At 39.3% G+C, this 12,774-nt stretch overlaps 1 long non-coding RNA gene across 1 annotated transcript in view; it reads right to left on the reverse strand.

The window, feature by feature from the left end:
- Nucleotides 1-8,812: 8,812 nt before the first annotated feature.
- LOC142488576 (uncharacterized) overlaps nucleotides 8,813-12,774 on the reverse strand; it is a 64,287-nt gene continuing 60,325 nt past the window's right edge. The window contains exons 3-4 of the long non-coding RNA XR_012799508.1: nucleotides 10,673-10,803; nucleotides 8,813-9,691 (exon numbers count right to left, since the gene is read on the reverse strand). This is a non-coding gene — a long non-coding RNA (uncharacterized LOC142488576). The remainder of the gene's footprint in view (nucleotides 9,692-10,672; nucleotides 10,804-12,774) is intronic.

The raw sequence follows: 12,774 nt of genomic DNA on the forward strand, positions 1-12,774 counted from the left end.
ACACACCCCCAATGATGACCCGCCCATGCGCACACCTCAGAAACCCCCTCGCGTCTGGTGCACATGCGCATCCACCGACCAATCACTGTTGGTGTCCTGTGCGCATGAGTGAACCGCACACACCCCCAATGACGTCACACGTCCCAGCAGCAACAACCACCACATAAAAAAGTAAATATATCAAGGTCTGAACAACCCCGTTCATAACATAAATAAACTCACTACAGAAAGAGTTCATACTGTACAATGATTGGACAAATTATAGCAGAATGTAAAAATCAGTTATGCAATAAATACAACTAGACTACCTCCTAAAGCACTAGCATGACCAATTGCAGGACTCAAACTCAAATATTTATAACAATCTATTCACACATAGATGTATTGTATATGTAGTAAACTCCATACATCTGAAAATGCAGGAAAAGAAAGAGAAAAAAGAAGAAAAGGGATAAGGAGGGGAGGGAAGGGGGGAAAAAGGGGAAGGCAGGGTGGGGGGGGGAGAAAAAGGGAGAGAGGTGAAAGAATGAAGGAGAAAAGAGAGAAAAACAATGGTCTCAAGTCCATTCCATGAATCAAAAAAGTTCAATCAAAACAATCTGTAAAAATCATCAGAATACCCTTTAAATCCAAAAGACAACAGAAGGGAAATATTATTATATCACATATTATGTAGGTTAGTTGTATAAAGCCATACCAAATTGATAAATATCTCAAAGTGAATGGTCTATATGTAACCAGTGGGCCCTATACCACTGTTCATAATACGATTTTGTAGAAATGGGGAAGGAGGAAGGGAAGGTACTCTTGCATCAGCTTAGGCTAAGGCCCCGATGCACGCGCCGGCGCACCCGCCTGCGTCCTGGTGGTGCATGCACGGCACTTCACCGCAATCTGCGGCCTGTAGGGAGCCATTTTAGGAGCAGCGGTCGTGGCCAAAACGGGTCGGGTGGGCAGGGCCATGACGTGGGGGGTGGAGGGGGGTCACGGCCATGATGCACATTTTCTGGTCTGTGTGTGTCTGTGTGTCTGTGTGTGTCTGTGTGTGTCCGTCCGTGTTTGTCTGCGTGTGTCCAGCATTGAGGGCCGGGCATGGTTGATGAAGGATCCATACCCCTGCCGGTGATCTCTCCTCTTCATTGGCTCCCTGGCACACCACATGACGTGCCGTCACTCAGGATCACAATCCTATTGTAGCACCTGCTGGCTGACGCGTCACAGTGTGAAGTGAGCCTGGCAGCGAGGAGGGACTTGGGCCGATTAGGTAGGAAGTAAGGAGCTGGTGAGTGACGCGCGTGCCACCAGATGCAGCGGGACCTAAGCCTTAGATAAATGTGTGCTGAGGTGCAATAGGGATAATATAGCAATAATACATAGAGAACGAAGAAGTTTCCCTGTAGAATGCACTCACAGTAGTATATATGATTGATAGAGTTAAAACCATTTATTTGGTAACAATATACTGTAATATGTGGTTTTAGGATTGTTATTAAAAAGTCTATGGCCAATCCACAGCAATAGTCCAGACAAATGAAATAAATGCTGCACACCTCAAAATATGAACAAAAAGTGATACAATTACAGGTGCTCCAGTGCTTGAACAAAAGCCTGTAATCAGTCCTGGGTAAATGATAAAAGGAACACAGGGCACAACGGATTTAGAATATCCAAACGCATTTATTGAGCCAACACAACGTTTCGACCATAGTGGTCTTTATCAAGTGACATAGTGGCATGCCACTATGTCACTTGATAAAGACCACTATGGTCAAAACGTTGTGTTGGCTCAATAAATGAGTTTGGATATTCTAAATCCGTTGTGCCCTGTGTTCCTTTTATCAATCCACAGCAATAACAGACAGACTATTAACATACAAATAAAATAATATGGCAGTAATTCAAATGCTCACCCTGTAGTGTATAGTGGAACTAATTGGAAAGTATCCCCAATATATAGAGAATTTGAGCATGATAGAATATACCCAAGATGTAATAGTCCACAATTCCCACTTATACACACAGGCACTTACTCCCTTGGTAAGTTCAGAGAACACAAGCAGATTTCACCCAGCGACTGGTCATCAAAGTTGGTAGGTGCTAGGTAGTACACACAGAAGAAATGCCCCTTTTCCGTACACACAGAAGAAAAGAAAGACTTTTTTTCTGTGTGTGCTCCCTAGCACCTACCTACTTTGATGAACAGTCGCTGGGTGAAATCTGCGTGTGTTCTCTGGACTTACCAAGGGACTTTGCTATTTATGGCTTTCCAGCAGCTCCCTTTGTGCCGTTTAGCTGTTCGGTATCTATTGTCAGCTAAGTATTGACACATTTGTGTCTACTATCCGCTATATATCACGGTTCATTTACGCTTACAGCTATGTTGCCTCCTGTTTCAGTGCGTTGTATGGACTAATATCCTGAGAGTGTGTATTATTCTTGCCAGGATTTTTTCCACCTGTCTATATACTACAATGCCTACAGTAGTTGATTTTTAGTGCCCTTGGTATATGCTTGCTCACGTCAGATCACCTTACATAGTGTGTTTATTAAATGAGTCTTTGCTCATAGACTGGGCGGTCTTATTGGTGGAGGGCATAGGTACCATGACATATTTATTCTTAGCTATGTTTGATCTTTAACTTCACCCTAGTGGTATCTTGAATACAGTGGTTTCTTCCTTCATATTACTATAGGGTAGGTGCAGGAATTGTGTTATCATATTTTGTTTTGTATGTGACGTAATTTATAATAAATGTATATTCTTTTTGTATACTTGAGTGCTATACGTGGGATACTTTCTTCTTCTTTTGTTGTGATTGTGATTGTGATATATATATATATATATACACACACACACACACACACACACACACACACACACACACACACACACACACACACACACACACACACACACACACACACACACACACACACACACACACACACACACACACACACACACACACACACCAGTCCAACAAGAAAGTCTCTTATCTGTTTCTGTTGTTGTAGCTGTAGGGGAAGGCCTCTCTGTTCTCCAGGGTCAGCATCCTTGTGTGCTATGAAACTCTCTGTGTCCAAGTCCCCTTGTCTTGCTGTCAGTATATAGACCTTCTGTGTGCATAAAGACATCATATTTTCATCAGGTCAGCCCAGTTGGGGGCTAAGGAAATCTCTGCAATCCTCCTTCTCCTTATGTCAGTCCAAATGTGAGCTAAGGAATCCCTCCTGTTTCTCACATCAGGCTTTTATAAAAGTCGTAATAAGCCAGATGGAGTCTGGTTGATTGCCTGTGTGCAATCAAACTGCACTTGAAACAAACTGCAATTAAGTTACACAGCTCAGTGCTCAGCTGACACATTAAGAACATTTATTGATAGTAGTGACAAAAAAAGTAGGCCACTGTACAACTGAGCGACATCAGAAGAGAGGCAACATTGCATTTTAGCAAGCGGGCTTGGGGTGGGCACCTGTCGATGTCGCATTGCTCTTGGTATTACAGATTCTTGACAAATAAATCCTACTGGATTTTAATCACCTTCAGATGAGGTGGACAGCAGCAAGCAACACCAATTACCAATATTGTTCCAGCAGACACAAATAAAAATTAGTGCATGCTTTAAAGGCCTCATGAATTAAAAGACACCTTAAAATATTCCACATTACCAAGCACTATTACACCAACTGTAAATACTAGCCAGGTGAAGTACCATGGGAATAATTTATTAATAACCAACTGGTTACAGGGATACAGTATTGAAATATTAGTGTAACCCCCCCCCCCCCCATCTTATGGGGTTCCTAGAGAGTGGGGGCATATCGGGACACACCCTGTGTTGCCATGGGATCATGGTGTCAAGGAGAGAATATATATAGAAGGGGATGGTTCATGAAGGCTAGGTTCCAGTAGGACAAGAGGACAGGAGCCTCTGGGAGAGTAAAAAGAGACGTCAATAAAGTAGCAGCACAGACCTGGCCCCTCCTGTTTTGTTATATTTTTGGATGGGGACAGTGCCCTTTAATTTAGGATCACAGAAGAAGGCTAATGAAAATCTAAGGGGAACTAAAACGGCACGCCATAGAGGGCCTAGGATGAACCTAGGATCTGCTTTAATATTCTTCGGCAGTCCTTTGGCAGTTCCAAAACAGGCCAAAGGTATTGAGTCACTTAAGAAGGATTAGCTAGGACTCCCGTGGGGCCTAATGTAATCAGATTAATAATGATGATGCCAAAGCAACAGAGGGGGGCATGGTCCCACACCTGCTTAGAGCAATTAAGTCAATGTACCTCCATTCGAGTGCTAAGAGTGGGCACTAATGGCATGATTGTATTCATGTATGTCTGCTATAAAAATACAGTACAACATTGTCAATATGTGTATGAGTGATCCCTGTGCTTGGTGACACAAATAAAAGTCAAATGTACTACAAAAGTTCCTGGCGCCTATTATTATACATCCTTGCTACCTCATAGCCAAGCCGCCTGAATCCAGCACCCTGAGTCAGGGTAATCCATGCTGAGTAGCCAAACTTTGCACAAAGATATAAACTCTTTAGGAGGTTTTCAGGGAGGGTTACATTAATTTAGAGCTGAACCACATTGGTTTCAGCCTCGGGGACCCCCTACTTTCTGAGATACAAGCCCCGGTACAGAGTGCTGGTTCTCGATTTTAAATCGCCCTGGTGAAATATTCATAACATAAAAACATAAAAATATTCAACAACAGCCCGTGTCTTTTACAACTGTAGCTTAACACACTTTGCAGTGGTTTCTGAAAACAAAGACAACCCATCATTGAAGAATCGGTGCTACCAAAGCGTGGCCAGAAATAGCAAAGAGTTTTAAATTGTACTAGAATGGGATCGAGAACAACACTGGTGATTTTAAATCTCCCGCGTCACGTGACCAGGGGATTTAAATCTTGCAGGGCGGTACCGTTACCCTATAACGGGGCCTGTATGTAGCTCTTGGGGATCCCCCTCTCATCTTTAGGTAAGACAGGTGTAAAGCTTTTCGGCCTTTTGGTGAGTAAAGTGTAGTATCTGTTATTATCAGGACAGATAGTGGAACACACTTGGCCGCCTGGCCGAGAAGCTGGAGCATAGAGCCCAAGTTTTTAAGTTGCACTTTTGGTTTGTAAGTAACACAGCAAATTGTGCCCGCTGCATAAGGATGGTTAGGGCCTTGATGCTCAGAGCTCTAACCAGAGCACAGAATGGAATAAGCATGAGCTTGTTTGATACTAGAGCACTTATCATTTGGTTCCATGCATGTTTTTGTATGTGGTTTTAGTCACTGTCTCTCCTTGAGAGAAAGTACTTGGGCTAGTAAGCTCTGGCTGAAAACAGCTCCCTTGGTTTTTTTTCCCTGGCCTTCTGGCTGATAAAATCAAAAAAATAGATACTGTGAATCTGAACTGAGGAAGGCACTGATAGACCCTGGTTATCCTCCTGGCCATCTGGCTGAAGAAATGTGAGATAGTAAAGGACGTACAGTATCAGACTTCGAGATGACAGTCACAAGTAGGCGCACCCTAATCATGAGCACAAAGGATTTGAAAAAAAGAGCACATTCAAGCTCTTTACATATATATATATATATATAAAAGAAAGTTTTAAAGCAAGTCATGTAAGCTAATGCAAGGCTGTGTTAACTTAACATGGTGTTAAGTCTATTCTAATGAGATAACGAACGTCCATCGTTTTACAGTACATATAATTTGCGTTAACCTCAGGGAACATATCATCCATTACTGGTTTTGATAACATGATATTATGGGCCCTGATATAACAGAGCTTTGTGGATCTGGCCCTAAGGGAGTTATGTCTATGTATAAAGTATTGATATGAGTGAGTTTATCAATAAATAGACGAGAAGCAAGTACATGTGTCTCCTTGCACAAATGTGTAAAAACAATTTTTATGTTTTGTGGGGTGGGTGCATCAAATTCTTTTACACAAAGAAAAAAAAAATAAGCTAGGGAATGGAGTTTGAATATTGCCTGTGGCAAACATAAATGTGTAAAAAGTGTCTGTAAAGTTTGTAAAACACAAATGCATGTAGACTAAAACAATTTGTCATGCATTTATATATATGAACATAACACACACCATAAAAAGAATAAGAAAATGTGTGCCAAATGTAAGAGCATGAATAATAACCATATGACAATAATGATTTGAGTTGATCAGATCAAAATTTTTTGAAACATGCACTTTTCCAATTTGTTTAAAAAAAACAATTATTTATACATTCCGTAGCCCCCTTCACTTGCAAATATATATATATATATATATATATATATATATATATATATATATATATATATATATATATAGACAGAAAAAGAGAGAGAGCGCACGCCCCATAGCATAATACTGCATAAAATTTATTAAAACAGAGGAAGGGGGTGGGGGGTGGGGGAGGTAGGAATCGCACTCACAAGATGCAAATAGTTAAAAGGCAGTTTGTGAATATATCACCACCATCCGGTTCTGGATACTGGAACACGTCTCCGTGGACTCCTTCAGGGCTGCCAGACACGATCACCAGGAACCAGATGTATAAGGCTCCGTTCGCTGTCTGTGTGTAGTCAAAAATCCAGCTCTCACTTCCAATGGCCGCCGATTGTATTCCCGCGCTTGGTGTAGGCTTCTGCGCGTGCGCGGCGTCGTCGTGATGACGTAATCGCGCTCTCAGTACCCTAACGCGTTTCGTCACCTGACCGGTAACTTTCTCAAAGGGCTGATGCTTTCATCAGCCCTTTGAGAAAGTTACCGGTCAGGTGACGAAACGCGTTAGGGTACTGAGAGCGCGATTACGTCATCACGACGACGCCGCGCACGCGCAGAAGCCTACACCAAGCGCGGGAATACAATCGGCGGCCATTGGAAGTGAGAGCTGGATTTTGGACTACACACAGACAGCGAACGGAGCCTTATACATCTGGTTCCTGGTGATCGTGTCTGGCAGCCCTGAAGGAGTCCACGGAGACGTGTTCCAGTATCCAGAACCGGATGGTGGTGATATATTCACAAACTGCCTTTTAACTATTTGCATCTTGTGAGTGCGATTCCTACCCCCCCCCACCCCCTTCCTCTGTTTTAATAAATTTTATGCAGTATTATGCTATGGGGCGTGCGCTCTCTCTCTTTTTCTGTCTATAGATATCTGTGGAGTTGGTTTACCCCGTGTGAGAGCAGCCCAAAGACCCCTTTCATCAATATTGGAAACCTCATCATTATGGACTAATTATTGAAGGACTGGTTGGATTTTTATTGATTTTTCTGTTTTTTTCTTTTAGCACGTTTATGCACTGTTATGATAAATTTTATTGGTTGTGTTATAATAGAATTTATAAATGTCACACTAGTTTAAGAGATATACACAATTTTAATATATTTGTCACTTTACACAATTCTTTATTCAATAATTATAGTTTCATTTAATTATTTTATCACAGTAATATTATTTTTTGGCGCCACACTTTTTTGTTTTGTTATATATATATATATATATATATCAAAAACAAATAGTCGATACCGTTCTGTGGCTAACAAAATGCTTTCATTTGTGCGAGCTTTCGAGATACAGTGATCCCTTCTTCGGGCGATTGTAACATTGCCGGAAGAAGAGATCACTGTATCTCGAAAGCTCGCACAAATAAAAGCATTTTGCTAGCCTCAGAACTGTATCAACTATTTGTTATTGATTATTAAGCATGGCTAACATGGTACAGATACGTATATATATAGATAGATAGATAGATATTCTGCACTCCTGTGGTGGAGTAGTAATAGCTGGTGCTAAGGTCATAAAAATACACAGCATAAAATACCTAAAAGGTAAAGAGACAAAAGCACTCAGCAGTTCAGTAATGAAAAAATGTATTAAAGTACACAAATACTTGCACAAAAAGTCCAACGTTTCAATCCCGGAGAGAGATCTTTATCAAGGCACCCCCCTTTTTGTGCAAGTATTTGTGTACTTTAATACATTTTTTCATTACTGAACTGCTGAGTGCTTTTGTCTCTTTACCTTTTAGGTATTGTATGATATATATATATATATATATATATATATATACACACACACATTTTAAGTGAGTAAGTGAGTGGTTTCTCTGGCTTTACATCTGATTCCCATGCTGTGCTTGAAAGCTGTGTCAACAGCGAGCATTAGCTTATAAGGGTTCTATGTAAAAATGAATTTCAGGCAAAATGTGACACGGTGTACTCATTTGCATGTCATTTCCCAGAATCCCTTGCTGCAGTGGAAGCTTTGTATGCTAGGTGATAATGGTTAAAGGCAGGGCTGCAGACCTGTCTAAGACATGTGAATGTGCTCACAAGTGATCTTTTTAAATACAATTCATGAATCTGCACTCGTGCTGTCATGAATGAACTCTGGAAGCCAAACCCTTTGCTGCTAGGTGCGTTTGTGCTTTGTGTGTGCGTTTGCCTTTGTGCTTTGGGATATATATATATATATATATATATATATATATATATATATATATAATCATGCTAATTATACAATAATATTATTTTTGCCAATTTGGACATGGGACTGATTTTTAAACTAAATGTAATCAGGACCTGCAACATATACAGTGCAGTGGCGAGATAAAGTTTGCGAACCACTTACAATTTTCCCATATTTCAAATATTTGAAACCTAAAACTGTATTAGATCTTAATGTAAGTCCTAATAATAGATAAAGATAATCTGGTCAAACAAATTACACAAAAACATGATACGTTTTCAACATTTTTTTATCCACAAATGATTCAACATTCAATATCCAGTTGTGAAAATGTATGTGAACCTCTTGATTCAGTACCCATTGAGCAGCAATAACTTCACCTCAGCGTTTCCTATAACTGCTGATCAGTCTTTCAAATCGTTTTTTAGGAATTTTGCCATATTCCTCCTTACAGAACTGCTTCAACTCAGTGACATTAGAGGGCTTCCTTGAATGGACAGCTCACTTCAGGTCCTGCCACAACATTTCAATGGGGTTACATCCAGACTTTGACTAGGCCATTCTAAAATGCAGAATTTCTTCTTCTGCAACCATTCTTTTCTTGATCTGCTTGCATGTGTGTAATCAGTGTCCTGCTGCATGACCCACTTTTATTTCAGCTTTAGCTCATAGCCAGATGGCCTGACATTCTCCTCTAGAATCTTCTAATACAATGCAGAATTCATGGTTTCTGACTCGTCTGTCCAGAGAACATTGTTCCAGAAGTCTTGTGGATAATCTATGTGCTCTTTGGTAAACTTCAGATGGCCAGCAATGTGAGAGCAATGTTAAGAGAGCAGTGGTTTCTTCCTGGCCATCCTTCCATGAACACTATTCTTGTTCAGTATTTTTCTGATAGTTGAGTCGTGAACACTCACATTAGCCAAGGCGAGAGTGGCCTGAAGATCCTTGGATGTTACTCTTGGGTTCTTTGTGACTTCCTAGACGATTTGCCGGTTTGTTCTTGGAGAGATTTTAGTAGGACGACTGCTCCTGGGTAGAGTGAATGTGATTTTTAACTTTCTCCATTTATCTGACAGTGGATTGCTTGAGTCTGAAATCCTTAGCAATGGTTTTGTAACATTTTCTAGACTGATGAGCATCAATAACTGATTTTCTGAGGTCCTCAGAGATTTATTTTGATTGTGGCATGATGTGTTTCACCTGTTTGGTGAAGACAAAATTCACAAAGTTTCTGATCTTTATATAGGGTGGGGCCTCCTAAACACACACCTGAAGGTCTGCCTAATTATTTACACACCTGATTATAATTATCCCCTTTAATTTAGCTGATAAAACCAGGGTTTCACTTACTGTCTCAGATACCCTGATTCTAATTACACATTGTTTGTTTAATTCATACATCATTTTGTTTCAAAAGACATGGAATTTGTTCATATAAACCTTATTGGATATTTAAGAAAAGACTGATTTTGATTCAAAAGGTTATCATGGAAAAAGAATGGAATTTCCGTCATTATTATTGCAGTTCACAAACTTTTTCTTGCCACTATATATGATATTTCGATATAATGCTTCATTGTAGTTAAGAGTGGTTGTTGTATCAATTTGGGGGGTTCAATAATAACTCTGAATGGATATATGTATTTTGTTGAAAAACAGGTTCTTAGTTTTCTCCACCCTGTTGTTTACCATTCCGTGCCTTTTCTTTTTCTTATTGAGGATCTCCTGGTATATGGTCATATTTGAGACACTAAGTCTGCTGAAAAGTATTCCAACCTTTTGACACCCTGGGATGGAAAATACAATTACTGGCATCTTCCTTGCAGATGAAAAATCATTAAGTCTGATTTAATTGAAGTGGGACGGTGTAACTTACATGTAGTTTTAATTCAAGGGTCAGGATATTAAAATTGCATACTGTATGTTAACAAGATACAACTATGTTTTTTTTTCCATTATTTTGACTGTAATAGTATCAATGCATCAAGCATTTATTTTTTCAATTTGATATGGCTTCTTTTGCATCACGTTAGTGTAATTAGTATTGAGTACCCATTTCCTTATCCCATTGTGAGCTCTCTTGATCATGAAAGTCCTTATGATTTTAATTTAATCTACATGATCATAGATAGGGATCTGCCACATGTATTCAAAAACCAATATGATAATTGTTTAACTCACATGAATGTAGTCTGCAATGTCCTTCTATGCAGCTTTGCTTTTTTTGTTGGTATGGGATATGAAGATTTATAGCATCCATGGTATCATATGTTCCTCCTATAAGATGTCTGTGTTACCTGTCAACTGCATCTCTATAAAACATAGTTTTAAAAGATGTCAAAGAAAGATATTATAGCATACAGTATATAGGGTTATACACACACAGCCTGTATCTCTACTTATCGCTGGAAAAACTTGAATGGATAATGCTGGTTTATTAGTAACAAAATGTTTTAAATCATAATTTAAAAAAAGCACATAGAGCTCAAGAACAAAACTCCGACTGGTTTCTGCATCTCAACCACACGTTTTTTCAGTGCTACATATACATTGGCAATACCAATATCATAATGGCAATTGTATTGGAAATGTTGATTTCTGCAGTATATTTATCTGATAAAACTGTGTTTAATAAATAATTGGATATAAAATTATTATTTACTGAGCATGCAAAATCATTGTCTTTACCGTTAAGCTATAATCGCAATACATGCTGTTTTGAAAGCGGTGCAATGCAGATCAGTGCTTTTATTTATCTATTTGAAAACATAATTACACTTTTTTTCCCATTTTTGTGTGATGTTGGATTTTCACGTAACACTGCGACTTGCATAGATCTTAGCATATCTATTTTATTTATGGAAGGTTGAAGGCCAATCTATCCCCTAGAAGGTAAAAATACACTTCTTCATGTTTGAAGTAGTGTTCCTTTTATTAGATGGCAATAAGTTGTATCTGAAACTGACATGTACAATGTTTTAAGTGAGTGATAAAATACTTAGAATTCCATTGCAGAAGAAAGGATCTGTTAGTCCCTATGAAGGGGTCAATGTGTTCTATCTAGCAAGGAATGTAATAAATTAAGATAACCAGTGCTACCTGATGCATTGCTGCACTTAACATGCCTGGGTCACACATGTAATAACTTTTTAATCACTAAACAGTTGGAAACTGTATTCGGGAGGTAATATATTTGCCCTTTAGTAAGCAGAAAGGTTTTTACAAACAGTGTTCTTTATGTTTCTAATGGTACAAACACTTGTAGTTTACATTTCTAGAAATGATTGTGTATATTCCTTTCAAACCATATACACACAGTATTTTTTTCTTCTATGTTTTAAAAACGTCGGACGTTTGTATCAGACTGACAAAAATAAAAGTTTTCTTATACTGTGCATCATTTTATTTATTTATGTTAGAATGCCAGAAAACTGGTAAAGTAGTAGATTTCTTCTTTCTGAAAATGTTGCAGCATTCTGGATTTTTGTGAAACAATACGGGATGTTTGTTGCGTTGTATTTAGTTTTGTAAAGTAGATACTGTATGAGCCCGTTGTTCATTCTATTGCACAGATTGCTTATCGATACGTTTTGATATGTTTGTGTATGTTTATTTTTTGGGCTGCAGCACAGCATTTTTCCTTTAGTGCACATGTCAAAAACATGTTAAGATATGCATACGTTGGGGTATTTTTATCATGACACAGAAAAGTTTATTTTTACATACTCTCCCATTTCTGCACTAATATAAACTGTGACAAACACTGTTGACCAATGAGTTGAACTCTGCTGACTTTAACACAAAAAAAGAGAGAGAAATGTTGATGCACAAAGATGTGTGTGTTAGGCCTCGGCCAGGGTTCCTGCTGCCGTCTGGGGGCGTGTCGGCGGGCGGGCCAGTGATCACGTGACCGGCCCTGCGCCCCGGCAAGCGGGGAAATTTAAAATTTCCCTACAACCTATGCTTCCGCAAGCACGCGGAAGAGTAGGCGAGCCCCTACTAAAGCCGCTCTCATTGCGGCTGTAGGGGCTCAGTGCCGAGCGGAAGCGCGCCTCCGCCCGCAAGCACTAAACATGGACGAGGCCTTATGAATATCTCCCATACTCTTAGTATCGGCAATACACAAATTACACACTAATGCATAAGGTGAAAACTGGATTAAAAAATCTTGATATATTGAAATGAAGAAATGCAAGATGAAAATAGCAGTTTTTGATCAGTATTGTACAAAATTGCCTTACTAAAGTAATATGGTATATGCCACAATGTATTCCATGTGAAAT

Source organism: Ascaphus truei, chromosome 2 (genome assembly GCF_040206685.1).
Source record: "Ascaphus truei isolate aAscTru1 chromosome 2, aAscTru1.hap1, whole genome shotgun sequence".
Classification (NCBI taxonomy): Eukaryota; Metazoa; Chordata; class Amphibia; order Anura; family Ascaphidae; genus Ascaphus; species Ascaphus truei.